We start from the raw sequence: 16,103 nt of genomic DNA, 5'->3' as shown, positions 1-16,103 counted from the left end.
GGAAGAGCCTGTTTCTCCTCAGATTCAGCCAGGAAACAATTGTAATACTTCAAACGGCATAGGAAATGGGCAAGTACAAGAGAGAAAATATGAGAGCAGAGATTCAAGCAGCTTCACAGAAAAGGGATTTTTTAGTAAATGTCATGCAGGAGTTCCCCAGCCAGGTATCCACATATCATAATAACTAGAAGGGCTTTAGCTCTGCACTTTGTGAAGAAAACACAGAGATGTATAAGAGATGATGAAAAAGATACACATTTATTGGATCTAATTATGTACAATAAACCGAACAGTGGATTATGATACCAGATAATAGAACAAGCAGTAACTCCAAGGAATAACTCTTAATCTCTGTGGTTAAGGACAGATTCTGAGTCCCTTCGGCGGGATTCTCCCACTAGTGTGCAGGGCTGCTTTTACGCCAACTTTTCCTGTTAGGTCTTGTTTACCGATATGGAAGATCTTGAGTTTTTGCCTCCACACCAATTCTTTCTCAGTGACCTTTATGTTAAGTATGTGCATCCCTCATGGCTCACTGCTTTCATCATAGGATGGCTGGGCACTTCTGCTGCACTTGATCTTCCAGACTTTAAGTGATCTGCACTTGGGTCCTCCCTGATGTCTACCATGTTGGCTCCAGGGATGGTCCCATGATGTTTTCTCTACTGTGCATTGGGAAAAGCACAACATGCTGCCTTCATAAAAAAAGTCACTTCCTAACTTGGAATCCATGATGAAATAGAATTCTCCCCTTCGGTAGAACCTGGAAAACATGACACTTCCTGTGTCATATCATTAAAGTCCTGGTAACATCTTAGAACATTGCAATTTAAGTATGGCTACCATCCAAAGCTTTTTTTTTTTTTTTGTAGAGACAGAGTCTCACTTTATGGCCCTCGGTAGAGTGCTGTGGCCTCACACAGCTCACAGCAACCTCCAACTCCTGGGCTTAAGCGATTCTCTTGCCTCAGCCTCCCGAGCAGCTGGGACTACAGGCACGCGCCACAACGCCTGGCTATTTTTTGGTTGCAGTTTGGCCGGGTCGGGTTTGAACCCGCCACCCTCGGCATATGGGGCCGGCGCCTTACCGACTGAGCCACAGGCGCTGCCCCAAAGCTTTTTACTACATGCCAGGCACTCGTTCAATTGAGTACACATGCTACTCTCATTTGATTCATTGTTTAAAAAAATCTACAATGTCAGCACTATTAGCTCCACATTAAAGGTAAGGAGACAGTGTTGGAGAGTTTTCATGGCTCATCCAAGGTCACATGGGCAATAGGTAACAGAGTCGATAATCAAACCTAGGTCCTTGTGTGATTGAAGGTAGGAGGTCCTTTCTTGTCCTTTGGTAGGTACTCTCAAAGACTGCAGAGTATGAGATTTATTCTGAAGACCCAAGGGAGCATGCTAAGGGGTGTAAAAAACACTAGTGCTGAGTCTCAAGTTGGTGGTAGCATGAAGATCAGATGGGAGAGATTGAGCCCAGTGCCACACGCCTGTAATCCTAGCACTCTGGGAGGCTGAGGTAAGAGGATCACTTGCACGCAGGAGTTCAAGACCAGCCTGACCAAGAGCAAGACCCCATCCCCAGTAAAAATAGAAAAACTAGCTGGGCTTTGTGGGGGGCACCTGTAGTTCCAGCTTCTTGGGAGGCTGAAGGAGGAACGTCAACTCCCCAGGAGTCTGAGGTTGCTGGGAATTAGGCTGACACCATGAGACTCTACCCAGGGTGACAGGATAAGACATTGCCTCAAAAAAAAAAAAAGAAGAAGAAGAAGAAGGAATGGGTGGAGTGGATGGCAATGGATTATTCCGGGTGATGGGGGTCTTGGCAAAATCAGTGAGTGTGGAGACAGTGAGAGAAAGCCTTAGAAAGATACTAAGAGTTGGATTGACACTCCCTGGAGAACGCAGAGGAAGAAGTCCAGGATGACACAGGGTTCTTGATGTAGCAGCTGGGCAGATGGGGGAGTCATTTGTTGAGGTGAGAAACTTAAGGGGAGGGTGTTTGGGAGAAGAGAGATGAGAGTTGAATCTAGGGAAGTAAGTGATTCTCTAAAGAAAGCACACAGAATAGGAAGCAAGCTGATGGCAGGGAAGTGCCTCCTGTCTGTGTTCGAATGAAAACCTCCAGCTTCCCTCACAGGTTCCAGGCTCCACAATACCCCACTCCTACCTGCACCTTGGGGTGTTAATGGAGTTGAGCTCCCCACACCTGGACGAGAAGAAATTCTCTCTTTATCCCCAACCTCCTAGATTCCCTGCTTTTAGCAGGGCAAACAGGTACATGAAGAATCAGCAGTTTCCTGCATGTAAGATAAATATATGCTCAGAAAAGACCGGGCTGCCCTGCATCCCCCACCCTGATGGCTACCACCAACCACCATCTACCCCACATATACACACACAACAATGGCTAGGTGCGGCCAGAATGGACATTGTCTAAGAGAAAGATCACAGCCATGGAGTCAGACAGACCTAATCAGAAAGACTTGAGTTCAAATTCCCAGTTTAGTGTGGGAACTTGAGCAAGTTATTTCAACTCTCCAAGTGTCAGCTTCCATATTTAAGAAAGATGGTGAAGGTGGGGGTGATGGTAAAGCAGGAAGACAATGAATTCAGTTTGTAAGCATGGTTGAAAAGATCAGGTGAGAAGCAAAGCAGCCAGAGTGGCGGCTTGCACACAGCAGGTGCTCAACTAAACAAGGGCTGCCTCCCTCTCTTGCCTTCCCTGGTCTAGGATGGAATCCAAACTGTGCTCAACTAAACAAGGGCTGCCTCCCTCTCTTGCCTTCCCTGGTCTAGGATGGAATCCAAACTGTGCTCAACTAAACAAGGGCTGCCTCCCTCTCTTGCCTTCCCTGGTCTAGGATGGAATCCAAACTGTGCAGAGTCTGAGCTTTGTACCTCTCCTCCCCCATTTGTTTGAACCCAGAAGGGGCTCGGGTTTACCTAATCCGCATCTCTAACCAGAGGCTGCAAAAGCAGGCTTTGACAATTCCCAAGAAAGCTCCAGCCATTGGAACCGATTAGTAATGCTAAGACAAAAATGCAACTTTCTTATATAGATGTATACCAGTCTTAGAAAAACACAACGTATAGATAAAGATAAGAAAAGTTTTCCTCACAGCCCCCAAGCAATCTTGTGTACAGCAAACATCACTGAAATCAGCAGGTGTATGTTCCCAGAGAAGACTCTGTCTCCTGGACTCTGAGTAATTTTCCTCTTCTAGAAAAACATAAAAGGAGAGAATAGCATAAAATACAAGATAAGGATCAAATTCGTGCACAGCCAGTGTCCAACTTCTTCAGAGGCATTTTTCACTCGGTTCTGAGCCTGAGGATCAAAGTCCAGGCTGTTCCCTCAGATCAGCACCTTGGTCCCCAACCTTTGACCTTGCTGACCTTGCTGACCCTGCTGATGCTCATTCACCACCTGAATTAAGGAAGCAATCTCGGTGTGCATTATCTCCCTGAAGATGAGACCAGGCTGCTCTTTATGAAGGTCAATGATCAGCTCTTAGTGAAACACAAATCCTAGAGGTCATCTAGTCCAATCTTAAGGTGAGAAACCTATTCCCAGAAAGGGAAAAATGATTGTCATAAAGTTATAGGGTAAGGGTAAGTATCATGGCAGAGTTGGGTCATGAACTTAGTCATCCTGATACCCAGGCTCGATGGTATTCTAAATACTATCTCGCCCCACCCCCTATCATAAATGTCATCTCTATCCCCTGCAGATTGGGCATACAGATGGATATCAAAGGGATTATGAGATGTCACAGGGACATCACAACACCCAGGCTTCGGTAAATAAGCATAAAATGGTAGCATTACAGTAATATAGAGTATTAGGATCAGAGGAATGTAATAGACTCTATTGCATGATAGACATATCTATTATATGTCTCGTAAGACATATTCTATTATTGAATTTTAAAACCACTTTTGACTCATAAAAACATCATCTGGCTTGATTCCATGGGGTAAGGAGGAAGAGTGATGGCTTTCTAGGTGCAAAACTCCCTCCAGAGACAAGACATCTTTTACCAAATCATTATTTACCATCCACCATGTGGCAAGCACTGTGCTCAACTCAGCGATTACTGTCAAAAATAAAATGGGTTTCTGAGATCTCACCGTCTGGTGGGGGCACGGATGCAGGAGCACGTGTTGGCATTGTGATACGATTTGTGCCCCCACTGAATTCCATAGAAAGAGTGGGATTTGAGGGATGAACCTGGGGGGTGGACGTCAGTTTTTGTGGACAATGTTGCCATCCTAAAGATGGCAGGAGAAAACACTTTAGAACAGAGGAGGAAGGGGATAGAGATGATAGTGAAGGTGAGGGTGATGGTAAAGCAGGAAGACGATGAATTCAGTTTGCGACATGCTAAGCTCAACAGCCTAGGAGGCATGTGAAGTACAGGGATTCGGCTGGGTGACCTAGCTCAGGCTCAGGACTGGTGGGACCCTCCCCACCCTTGGTCAGCACTATAGTGCATGACGGCTCTAGTCTGCCATCTGTGTTCTGCTCTTCAAAACTGGATTGAAATATCAAATCCACTGATGTCTCCTCTTTGTCTTTAAAGGGATCCTCTTTTTTCCTTCTTCTTTTGCTATCAATTATTTTAATGGGGGTTTGGAGACAAAAGAGATATATGTGTGCAGACAATCTACCACATCTAGCCGAGAGGTTTAAAAGTCAGAATCAGTGAACAGAAGAGGGGGAGGAGGAAGAGAGAGTGGTAGAGGAGAGAGGAGAAAAGAAGGAGGTGGTGGCAGAAAAAAAAGAACTGAGAAAAGACCCAAGATACCGCGGTAGAATTGGGAGATGTTGGGAATGAAAGAAGAGATTTCAATCAAACAGAACTGGTCAGTTACCACTTCATGATCTCTAGGTGCAATTTACCAGCCCTAAATCAGGGGGCTCTTTTCAACGTGTATAGAAAGTAGCTACTTAAATGCCAAACTCCCCTCTGGTCCAAGGAGTTCAGATCATGTCTAGATGACAAAGGAGATGGGTAGTTATTGCTGAATGGGTTGACAAGTTCAATGATGCTACCATTCAAGCCTTTTTTTTTTTTTTTTTGCTAAAAAAGCTTTTTACCTTAATTATGTGAGTGATTCATAATGTTGGTATGTAGGTGGTTCTGCCTTGTACCAGAAATACACCAGCTCAACCAATTTTTTTTGGTGTCATCTAGGTCAAATCTATCAGAAGAATAAAATTGTTCCCTTCTGTTTTTTTAATCCTTTCTTCCTTTTTCCTCATTTATCATTCATTCAATGACACACACGTACTGACTACCAGCAGTATTCCAGATGTTAGGTAAGGTTCTATGACTAGGATTTGGTTTCTGACTGGCTGGGTATAGGCAATATCATGAGAGGTATTTAAGTAAGGCAATCCAGCAGGGGTTGGAAATCAGAAAGGAAGGAAGTTCCAAGATCAAGTGTAAGTGACTTAGTTACAGTGAAAGGAGATACAGAAAAAAAAAGCAAAGGGCATAAAGCAGGAGGCCCTGGGAGCAGGATGTAGCAAGTCCTCTGTATAGAACCTGGGCCTTGAACTTCAGGAACATCTGCTTACCCTGGAAGACTGGGGAGGAGGAAGATGTGGTGGCTTAAAGGAATTGTGTATGGTCATCAAGATTTGACACCACCTCAAGGATAGAAAATGTAAATTTAGAAATTTCCTAAAAGATAAGGTGAAAGTCATTGGGTTACTTTCCTTAATTAGCTTGGCTCTCTACCCCAGGCAAGAAATCTCTCTTACTCAAAGCTAAAATAGATTTAAAATTTGTTTATTTGGCACTCTGGGAGGCCAAGGTGAGTGCATTACTTGATCTCAGGAGCTGGACACCAGCCCGTGCAGAAGCAAGACCTCGTCTCTACTAAAAATAGCAAAACTTGCTGGGCGTTGTGGCGGACACCTGTAGTCCCAGCTACTCAGGAGGTTGAGGAAGGAGGTTTGCTGGACCCCAGCAGTTTGAGGTTGCCATGAGCTATGATGATGTCCTGGCACTCTTCACAGGGTGACAGAGTGACACTCTGTCTCAAAAAAACTTTTCTTTTGCTTATTCATTTATAAAGGGCCTACTCGGTGCCAAGATATTGGCTATTCAAGATACTTAGGATACACCCCCAGACAAACTCAAGATCCTTTCCTTCACAGAGCTGACATCCCAATGGAACAGAATCTGTGGCACTCATGAACAGGAGAACTCTAAAAGAGGAATTATAATAACAGACATTGCACAATTATGGGAATAGAGCACTGGCAAAAGTTTGAGAGTTAAAAATAACACGCCCCATTCATTATTCAACAAATATTTGCTGAGCGCTTTTCAGCCCTTTCAGCCTTTTAAGGGACATTCACACCAGCCTTGTTTACCTGTCTGACTTTCCCTTTGTCACCCTGGCACCTCATTCATTGCTACCACTTCATCATTAGGAGTGTCACACGGAATCTTCCCTCCCGGCCGGCGTCTCTCAGTCTCTCACATTTATCCTTCCCTTCCTGTCCCTGCCCACTGTCACCACCATGCCCAGGCCTTCCTCAGTTCAAGCAGAGGAGACTGTGCCCATCACCCTGTCTCCTCTTTGTCCCATCTCCCATCCATTCTAACACATCGAAAACTAATTTTCTAAAAGCTTCATGTTATTTATATGCCCCCACCCAAATTCCCCACATATGAAGCAGCAAAAATTAAAACACAATAAAATTGTGCAGGTGGTTGCCTGGGTGCAATGCACACACACACGCCACAATCTGCTGTCAAGCTACCTGTGTGCCTTTCTGTGTTCACTCACCTTCGTGTGCAGAGAATTTTCACTTCCAGGCTTCTGTTCGCTGGCCTGCGCTACCAGACACATACACGTGGGGCCCTTCAACAGAATTTGCACCATCAGAATTTCTCAGGCGCTGTCATTTCTTCTGATGGAACACCGCCTTCTCCTTTCTCTGATATAGATGCTGTAGTTTAGTGGAAGGGATAAATAGGAAAGGAGAGTCCCAGAGCTGGAAGGATGGCTTTAGACAAGTCACTGACTCTTCGTGAGCCTCGATTTCCTTCTCTATAAATGGGACCAAGGAGATTGGATCAGCTGATTTTAAAGGAGCTTCTGATCTCACCTACAATGTGTACACATGTCCCTCACCTGCCCATCCCAAGGTGACTTCCCCTCTCTTGATAAGCATGACCACCCTGGTGTAGAGAACTAGGGTAAGTAGGTTCTGTATTCAAAGTACTTGAAACCATATCTGTATTACCATTGTAGGAGCTGAAGGTGACAGATCCATAAATGACTCGTCTGTTCAGGCATCTATTTCTGAAGGTAATGATAAAAATTAGAATGTCTGCCTGGTTACTTCTGTCCAACAGATAAAAGTACTGGTAGTCTTAGCAGACCTCAGACTTCCCTAGAACATACCCATCATGTCAGGGAACATGAGTCTGCAAGCAGTTTCAGATGCTGTCAGCACAACCTTAACACTGAAAGTGTAGGTAAAGGGTTAAATCCCAGATTTGCAAAATATCTGTACGATCCTTATACTTTCAAAGTATTTCACAGACATTGTCACATTTGCCTCTCACAAGAGTCAAATGAAGAAAGCAGGCAATCACAAATCATATAAAGGGCCTACTATGTGCCAGGCACTGTTGACAGTGTTTAAGACGCACCAGTGAACAAACCGAAGACCCGTTCCTGACATGCTAGCACCGCAGAGTCTGTGGTACTGAGACGAGCAGGAAAAGCTTAAAAGAGGAATTAACAGCTACTGCACAATTACAGGATAAGTGCACTGGCAAAAGTTTGAGAGTTAATAACAACAATCTCCATTTATTATTCAACAAATACTTACCAAGTACTTACTGTATGCCAAACTCTATGCTTAATGCTTTGCATGTGTTATTTTATTTAATCCTAATGCTAACCCTGCAAGGCAGGTATTATTATCTCCATTTTTCAAATCAGGAAATTAAGACTTAGAGAGTCTCAGTAACTTGCTCAAGTTCCCCCCGCCAGCTTGCAATGGAGGACAGAGGAGGGGGTGATTAATCCTGTTTGCAGAAGCAGGGAGACGGCTTTGGAGAGGGGAGAGCTGAGCGGAGTCTCCAACGAAGAGTAGAAGAAGTATCAAGCAAGGAAATGCCACCTGGGCTTCAAGCTCAAAGTCATCAAGTTGTAAAGCTGTGACGTAGATTTAATCTGGGAAAGCTAGGGCAAAGGGTTTGTAGGGCAGAAAGTCTCCCGAGAGGCTAGTAGCGTAGATGGGGCCAGTGTGAGAAGGGCTTTATAAAATGGGCTTTATAAAATGGGCTTTCCCAGAACCTCCTGGAAGTGTTTCAAGATGAAAATAGGTAATGTATATGCGTCACACTGGGATAAATGGACAATGCTGCACTCTGAGCAGTCCCTGGGGCTTCTGATGTCCCCAAAGCTACAAGGATTGATGTCTATTACTCCCTGTAACCCACTGTGTGTCTGTGAAGCTGTGCAGTAAGAAATGAGGGGCCGCTAACGATTTTGAGCAGACCAACGACATAATTAGAATGGAAGAGTAGGGAATGGGTTAAAGAGGAAAGAAATAAAAAACAAAAAGCTCAGGTTAGAGCTGGAAGGACAGGGTTAGTCATGAGCTCTAGACCAGAAGGACTTACACCAAGGTCAGTGACTGCCCATGAGAATGGATCAGAGGTCATGGACTTGAGGAAGACTGAGGAGATAGCGTCGACAGCCCTTGGTGACGGATGGAATATGGTGGAAGCGAGGGCTTCGCTGAGGATAACTCCAAGGTTTCTAGATAAAAAAAGAGACTTGGGGGCGGCGCCTGTGGCTCAGTGAGCAGGGCGCCGGCCCCATATACCGAGGGTGGCGGGTTCAAACCCAGCCCCGGCCAAACTGCAACCAAAAAAAAAATAGCCGGGCGTTGTGGCGGGCGCCTGTAGTCCCAGCTGCTCGGGAGGCTGAGGCAAGAGAATCGCGTAAGTCCAAGAGTTAGAGGTTGCTGTGAGCCGTGTCACGCCACAGCACTCTACCCGAGGGCAGTACAGGGCGGTACTCTGTCTCTACAAAAAAAAGAAAAAAAAAAGAGACTTGGAATTCATGACCAAAATATCTCTTCCCGTGGGTAAAACTGCAGTTCCAAATTGAAAGGATATGTTGTCAATACTTCACAAAGCAGACCAGACATTTCACATTTCTCTGTATCAATCAATGAGTGGGTATTTGAAAAGGAAAAACAGACCAGGAAAAGAAAACATAAGCCCTTCAAGGGAAGTTTGCATTCAGGAAGCTAATAGGTGAGCCGCATTAACTTCTGACACCCTCGATAAGTCAGAATTCTGCTGTCACTTACTGCACAAGACTTCCTGAGTTCTCCAGAACAAAATTTTTAAATGTTTCTGATGGAGACATGAAGGTTAGAACTGTTTTCTCAAAGAGAATTGCATTCCTCCTTCATTGTTCCTTCTTACAGGGGAAAAACGTGGTAAAAATTGGTCTGTCATTGTTTTTAGTCTAAGAAACAGAAAAGAGAGAGAAACATTTAAATACCACGAAACTCCCTTTTATAGAATGACTAAACACCCACAACATAACCAAACTGGCAGCAGTGTAACCAATTCTGAATGTTGAGCCAAGGATGGAAGAACTATTTGGCAATCAAAAAAATGACTTTGGGGAAATTTTTGTCTACATTGATGGCTGAAACAATGGACCGACTAGAGAATAGAATCTTTTTTGTTCAGACTCTGTAAAGAAGTGTCATTTTCAGGACTAGCCAGTGTTTCTAAAAGTTAAGAATTTATTTATTCCTTTAAGCACCATGACATTTTTTTTTTTTAATGGAACCATTTGGCTAAAACTCTCTCTCCAATATATCCCACGTTCTCCTTGCGCATCTGATACACAATGAAATGTAATCTTAATGGCTCAAGGTCACAAAGCATGTAAATTCCAACCATTGCTTTGGGCTAAAAGACTCAGGGCTATTTGACATGTGTAGGGTTTGCCCCAACATTAAATGACATCATGTTTTAGTCCTTTATCTGTTTTTGTAGTTGTTTTTGTCTTCTCCTTTGTCGCCAGGCTTTGGCTATACGGGGTGGGTATCAGCACTCTTGAATCTGAAGCCTATCTTTTTACTTTCATAACATATTTTATTTTTAGTCTGTTGAGAGCTTGAACAACAAGTAACAAGCATGTTAGCAAGACACTGTGGGTAAAGTAAGACCAGGTAGGCTTCGTGAAAAGACAAGGGTTCACTCACGCTTAAATCACGGTTTGGTATCTTTAGTGCCTGGAAGACTTGACTGTGACACACAATGCAAGGGTAGGGGTGGGGGCAGAGGAGAGGATTTGACATCAGCAAAAATGAGTTTGGCCTTAAACCACTCGATGTCTCTCAGCCTCGGATTCCTCCTTTGTACAAAAAGAAATAATAATCCTCTTATAACAAATAAGAGCCCTTTGTTAGGGCTACCGTGGGAATCAAAGGCGATAATGCATGCAAAGTTCCTAACACCAGGCCTGCCACATTAATATCGTCAATTAATTAAAGCTATTATTATTGTTATGGATTTTGTGACATGCATTTTTGACTGCTCAAAGAGTAATTTTCCTTATTGGAAGAAGAGCGCTATGGGTGCTGAGACCAAGGAGAACTCAAACCGCAGTTGAAGATGGAAACACAGTTGCAGTGGGAGAAAATGCACAGGCCTGTCTCGGTGTTGAGGTCCAGCCAGCACCCGGGGCACCCACCCAAGTCATCCAGCCAAGACTTCATTCACAAGTCAGTAAGACCTCAGAGCAGAGACAAGGAACATATGACAAAGACATGGAAATCTGAAAGGACACAAGAAAAACACCACCTGACAGGACATTCTTGTCCAAATACCTCTCCTTTACTGGGGACAGTTTAGCATCTGAGTTGGTTTTTATCATGGGTCACTCATGGGCCTCACGGGTGGGGTCTGGGTTTCAGAGGGATTGAGACTCAGGTAAGGACCTTGGCACAGCCTGATCATTGATAAGGATCTAGGAGTCAGAAGCCAAGAGGAGACACGGACACAGGTCAGGACGAATGTGGTTGGCCACCCCAAGTAGCATGTGTGGCTCCCTTTCACTCGCTGGGGGGGCAGTGCCAGGGTGGGAAGGTTGGTCAGGTTGGCCAAAAGTCCCGGGGTGCAGTGGCCCTTATTCTAGTAATTACGACTACTTTATAGAGGCAGAAAAATCTTCTGATGCCCATGTGTCTTCCCAAGCTTAGCCCCGGTAAGCTTGCTTGGGTTTTGTTTGTTTGCCTAAAATCAAATTAACTTTACCAAAAGAACCTATTTGTCAATAAACCCTGTCTCTCCTAATTCTCTTCTAACCGTTGTGCATGTTCAAAAAAAAAAAATGTTTTTCTAAAGTTGTGATCAAGGTGATGTGCTCTTTGGACCCAGATATATTTTATTCCATGCTTTTTTATATCTAATACAAAACATTGGCATCTTTATCATGTTCTTGTCTTAAAATAGCATAATTTTATAATGACATACTCTCACCACTCTTTGCCTGGTCATTCCCCTATTGTTGGGCCTGGGAACTGCTGATTTTTTTCCTCTGTTATGAACATCTCCACTGTGAATTCCTTTGTATGTTTTCTTTACTTTTGGGTCACTTCCTCTGGGAACCCCTCTGGGGAATGGAATCACCGTGTCAAAGGGGCTGGACTGTTTCCTGGGTCTTATTACTCACCAAGCTCATGCACTTGCCTTTATAACTCCAAGAATATTCAGAAAACCGTTTTGAATCTAACATTATGTCTTAGTGCTGTACGCTGCTGAGAAATATTGAATGAGTAAACTTAAGCCCTGCTGTGCTAAGCAAGCGTTGATTAAAAAGGAGAAAGCAAGGCTGAAGTCTAGAAGGAAAGAGGGAAAAGGGGAGAGAGGGAGAGAGAGGGAGGGAGGAAAGGAAAGGAAGACAGCGAAGGAAAGAAGGAAAAGAGAATAAGAGGAGGGGGAAGCAAGAAGGAGGAACGGAGTGAAAAGCTGCGTTTGTCAAGCTGTGTCCCTACTTTGTGGCCACGTGTGGTTGTCAGTGTGGAACGTCATTTGGATGTGGAGAGAGGAAACATTTTGTGTGGCCTTCTCAAACTCACTTGGCCTCGCCTGGCGCTTGTACCCATGGCTACTTCTCTCAAACTATTCCCAGTGAATAGACTGGTACAGTTTTAGCTCTGCCCCGATGGCACCATCACACCCAAACTGGGAAGAACATGGCTCCCAGGTCTACAGCGGATGCTGAGAACCTGCTGCAGGCCCAGCAAATTCTGCCTTCACTTCCTTCATCTTCCCCATGGGTTTCTGCAAAACTCTGAATTATGCAGCCCCCCACCGTGTCTTTTGAAATTCCCAGTTTTCTGTTTTCTAATCATTCCCAACGTGTCACATTCCGACCTGGGTTCGAGCCGTGCCACCTGCATGGGACACTCTGTGCCGCCCCAGGCAGAGAACTTTACCTCTCTGGGACTCATTTCCGTCACCTAGAAAATGAGGCTTAACTCAGTGCCTGACACTGGTCAGTGCTCAGTAAAGGGCTGAGGTATGGGGTCATGGCCATGATGGTTGAACCTATGCTCCAACCAGTAACAGAGAGAATCAAATTGGAAAGATAAAGCTTGTATGTCCTCATCTGTCAAATAGGGAGGCTGACACCCACCTGTACTCCGGAAGAATTGTTACGCGGTGCACGTGCTAGCTGGTTTCCTGTGTCACCCTCCGCCCCTGTCCCCACTCCTTTTCTCATCCTTTAACTCTTTTTGGATGATCACACGAGGCTGCACAGGACTGCAAAACAAAGTACTAAATCTCTCCCTTTCTGCTCCTCCTGTGGGTGGACAGGGAAGATAAACTGGAGTAGAGAAATGCCGGGTAGTGGTCTGACCAGGTCTTTTATAAGGGAAAGGGAGTCAACAAACTGCTAGTGGCTGAGACAGAGGAGCACTACCCAGAAATGCAGCCTCCTTGAATGGAGGCTTTGCCCAAACCAACCTGGCCGTAAATCTCCCAGCCGCTGCAGAGGGTCTGTCTCAAGATGGACTCAGGGTGAAAGAACCAAATCAGCGCCAGCTTAGAAGTTAAGTTTCGCACACCGCTCCCCACCCTCATCCTCCCACCCACCCACCCCCATTTAGTTTCACCTTCCAGGTTCCAGGCATCCGGGCAAGCCCAGGCAAGACCAGGCATCATGAGACAACTGCCCACTAATCAGGGACCCCCCCCCCCACCTGACCAATCCAGAAGTGCCCCCTTTGTTTCAAGCTGTGCACGCCCACCCGCTGCATGGGACCATAAAAACCCCCTACTCCAGAGCCCAGGGCTCCTGTCTTGGATCCATTGTACCGGAGGCCCCAGGAGTCCAAGTTTGAACTTACAATAAAACGGCTTCTTTTGCTTTTGCATCAGACTCAGCTCCTTGGTGGTCTTTGTGGGGGATTTCAACTGGGCACAACAGGGACTGGTTTGTTAATACTCCCTGAAGCCAAGGTGAGAGCCAGGTGAGAGCCAGTTAAAGGGGACAGTCCAGGAATTGTGAATAAAATGCCTCATTCTACCTTGGGTTTTATATTTCATTAAATCCTATTTTAACTGCCTACCTTTGCATCATAGGAGTGGATAGTTACTGTTGGAGAAGGTGACTGTGCTTAAAAACAAGAGTTCTGTTATGTGTATGGGAGAGCAAATTGGGTAGAAAAGCCTGCAAGGCTCCATTTGTCTCCTAACTTTATGGCCACGGCCAAGGCTCAGTTGTTTAAACTGAGAACACAGAATAAAACAATGATAGGCAAAGGGATGCTGTGGCAAGAGGGCAGATTACTTAGTGTAGGGGCCTGAGCTTAGAATGTGAGTGTCACAGGTCAGCAAGAGCCACCAGGAACACAAAAGCCCAATTAGGAGGAGGTTACATGACCATTATGGAAGAAAGGACCCGGGCTTCCTCAAGACAGGGCTGTGCTAGTTTCACCTCTGCCTCGCTCAGATCCTGGGTGGGCAGAGGGAACAGAATTCTCTGAGTTGGGGTGAGAAAATAAAAACAAATGGAAAAATTAAGTAGAAAACAGAGATAGCTCTCAAAGCAGCCAAGGGGAAAAGACCTTTCCCCCAGACCCTCTCATTATGCTGTACTCATCCCCCATAGAGGGCTTATCATGCTTTATTAAAATTGCCTTTTAATAATTAATTAATATTTGATATTTTCTTACCTATGCTTCCCCCCCACCACCACTAAATGACATGCCAAGGCAGGGACCACATCTGAATAGATGTATTCCCATTGCCAAGGACAGTGCCCAACATCCATTAGGTGCTCAATAAATATCCACTACAGTCGTTACTTTCAGCTAATTATAGCACCTTAATTAGAACTTCATACTCTAGAGCCAAAACGCTTGGGTTTGAATTCCAACCACTGACTAGACAAGTTACTTACTTATCTGATTTTTGTTCCAGTTTCCTCCTGTGTTCAAGAGCTATCATGAAGGTACATTCTTCATTGAGTCACTGTCGGGATCAAGTGAGTTAACTCCTGTTCGTTGAGCACAGTGCCTGATGCATAGTTAACACTCCGTCAAAGTCAATATCATCATCATCATCATATCATCACCACCACCTCCATCACCATCATTAGATCAATTTCTCAGTGACCAGGGGCAAGTCATTAAACTCTTTAGCTCAATATCCTCTCCAAAGTTCACGTGCATGCTTGTTAAGACTAATTTTGGCCCTGACACCCTTGGTACATTTTTACCCATCCTGAATGTACATTAGTTACAGGAACTTCTGAATCCCAAACGGCTTTCTCTGCCAACCAATGCATGTTTGGACCCTCTTCCTAGACCAAATAGAGCCACGTGCTCAGGTCACTCAATTGCATAAATGCATGTGTTATAATTAGCTTAAGGAAAATATGAACAGAAAATTAAAGCCTTTGCAAATACATAACATAATGCACTTCAGAGGGAAACAGAAACAGATTTGCATTACCTGCTCTTTGAGATTATCCACATGAGAGCTTTCATCTATCAGTGTAGCTACAAAGAGTTAAGGAAAAATCTAGTAAGATGGCAAGCTCTGTGTATCACCTTGTCATAGGACCTGCTGTCCAGTTTGGATGGGAGAGCAGGATAATGGGAAATGAGAAGTTAAGAAAAATAACAGAAGTTGGAATGAGGTGCCAAAGGAAGGCAACCATAAAATAACTGAAAATACAGGGGGGGAAGGATGTGCAGAACATAAAATACAATTACTCTAGTTAACAGCTCTTGCTATTTGAAACCATTTGTCTAAAATAAGGAGGCATATGAAGGCTACATGCACGGAGCATCTCTAAAAGATCACATAGGTCCATGACCTTGGTAGCCTCCACAGAGGAAAGCTCAGTGGCTGGTGGGCTGTCGATGGGAGAGAGAGAACTTTGGTTGGATATCTCTTTTTTTTTTTTTTTTTTTTGCCGGACTGGGTTTGAACCCACCACCTCCGGTACATGGGGCCAGCGCCCTACTCCTTGAGCCACAGGAGCTGCCCAGGTTGGATATCTCTTGAACCGTTCGAACCTAATTGTGAATACATTATCAACTTCAAAATAGATTTTTTAAAAATTCATCTCACAGGGTGAGTAGAAGTGGAACCTGGATTCTGGCTATGCCTTTATCAGTATCAACTTGTACGATTGATAGCAAGTGTCTCCCCTCTCTGGACCTTGACTTCCTCCTGTGAAAGTGAAAGGATTAAATTAGGTTTCGTATCCAACTCCCACTCTTCAGGATTATCCATTAGACAGGGGTCACAGTGCTTCAGTGGAGCTCCCTCCAGCCTTAAAGAGTGTCAGGCTGTCCTCGTTTTTACTCTGGACCTGGACCTTCCAGCCTGTGATCTTTCTTCTACTGGCCATGGGCCCTTATTTAACCTCATATGGCTGGGATTTCCTTGTGGTAGAAAAAAGGAGGCTAAGAGCTCGAACTCAAATGAAATAATAACTGAAAAGGAAAAACAAACAAAAAACTCTATCTAGTGAGTCTAATAATGAACCCAGGAGAAGAAAGA

General features: G+C 44.6%; 1 long non-coding RNA gene across 2 annotated transcripts; it reads right to left on the bottom strand.

Annotated features, from left to right (window-relative positions):
- Positions 1–251: 251 nt before the first annotated feature.
- LOC128570576 (uncharacterized) lies at positions 252–9,031 on the bottom strand. Of its 2 annotated transcripts, XR_008375589.1 has the most exons (5): positions 8,673–9,031; positions 7,280–7,338; positions 6,820–7,083; positions 3,132–3,232; positions 252–763 (listed from the first exon to the last, which is right to left on the bottom strand). It is a non-coding gene; the product is annotated as an uncharacterized LOC128570576 (long non-coding RNA). The 2 variants fall into 2 exon arrangements; XR_008375590.1 differs by lacking the exon at positions 3,132–3,232.
- Positions 9,032–16,103: the final 7,072 nt, after the last annotated feature.

Source organism: Nycticebus coucang, chromosome 18, assembly GCF_027406575.1.
Source record: "Nycticebus coucang isolate mNycCou1 chromosome 18, mNycCou1.pri, whole genome shotgun sequence".
In the NCBI taxonomy this organism is placed as follows: Eukaryota; Metazoa; Chordata; class Mammalia; order Primates; family Lorisidae; genus Nycticebus; species Nycticebus coucang.
The sequence above is the reverse complement of the archived record's forward strand: the minus strand, read 5'-3'. Positions and strand labels throughout refer to the sequence as shown.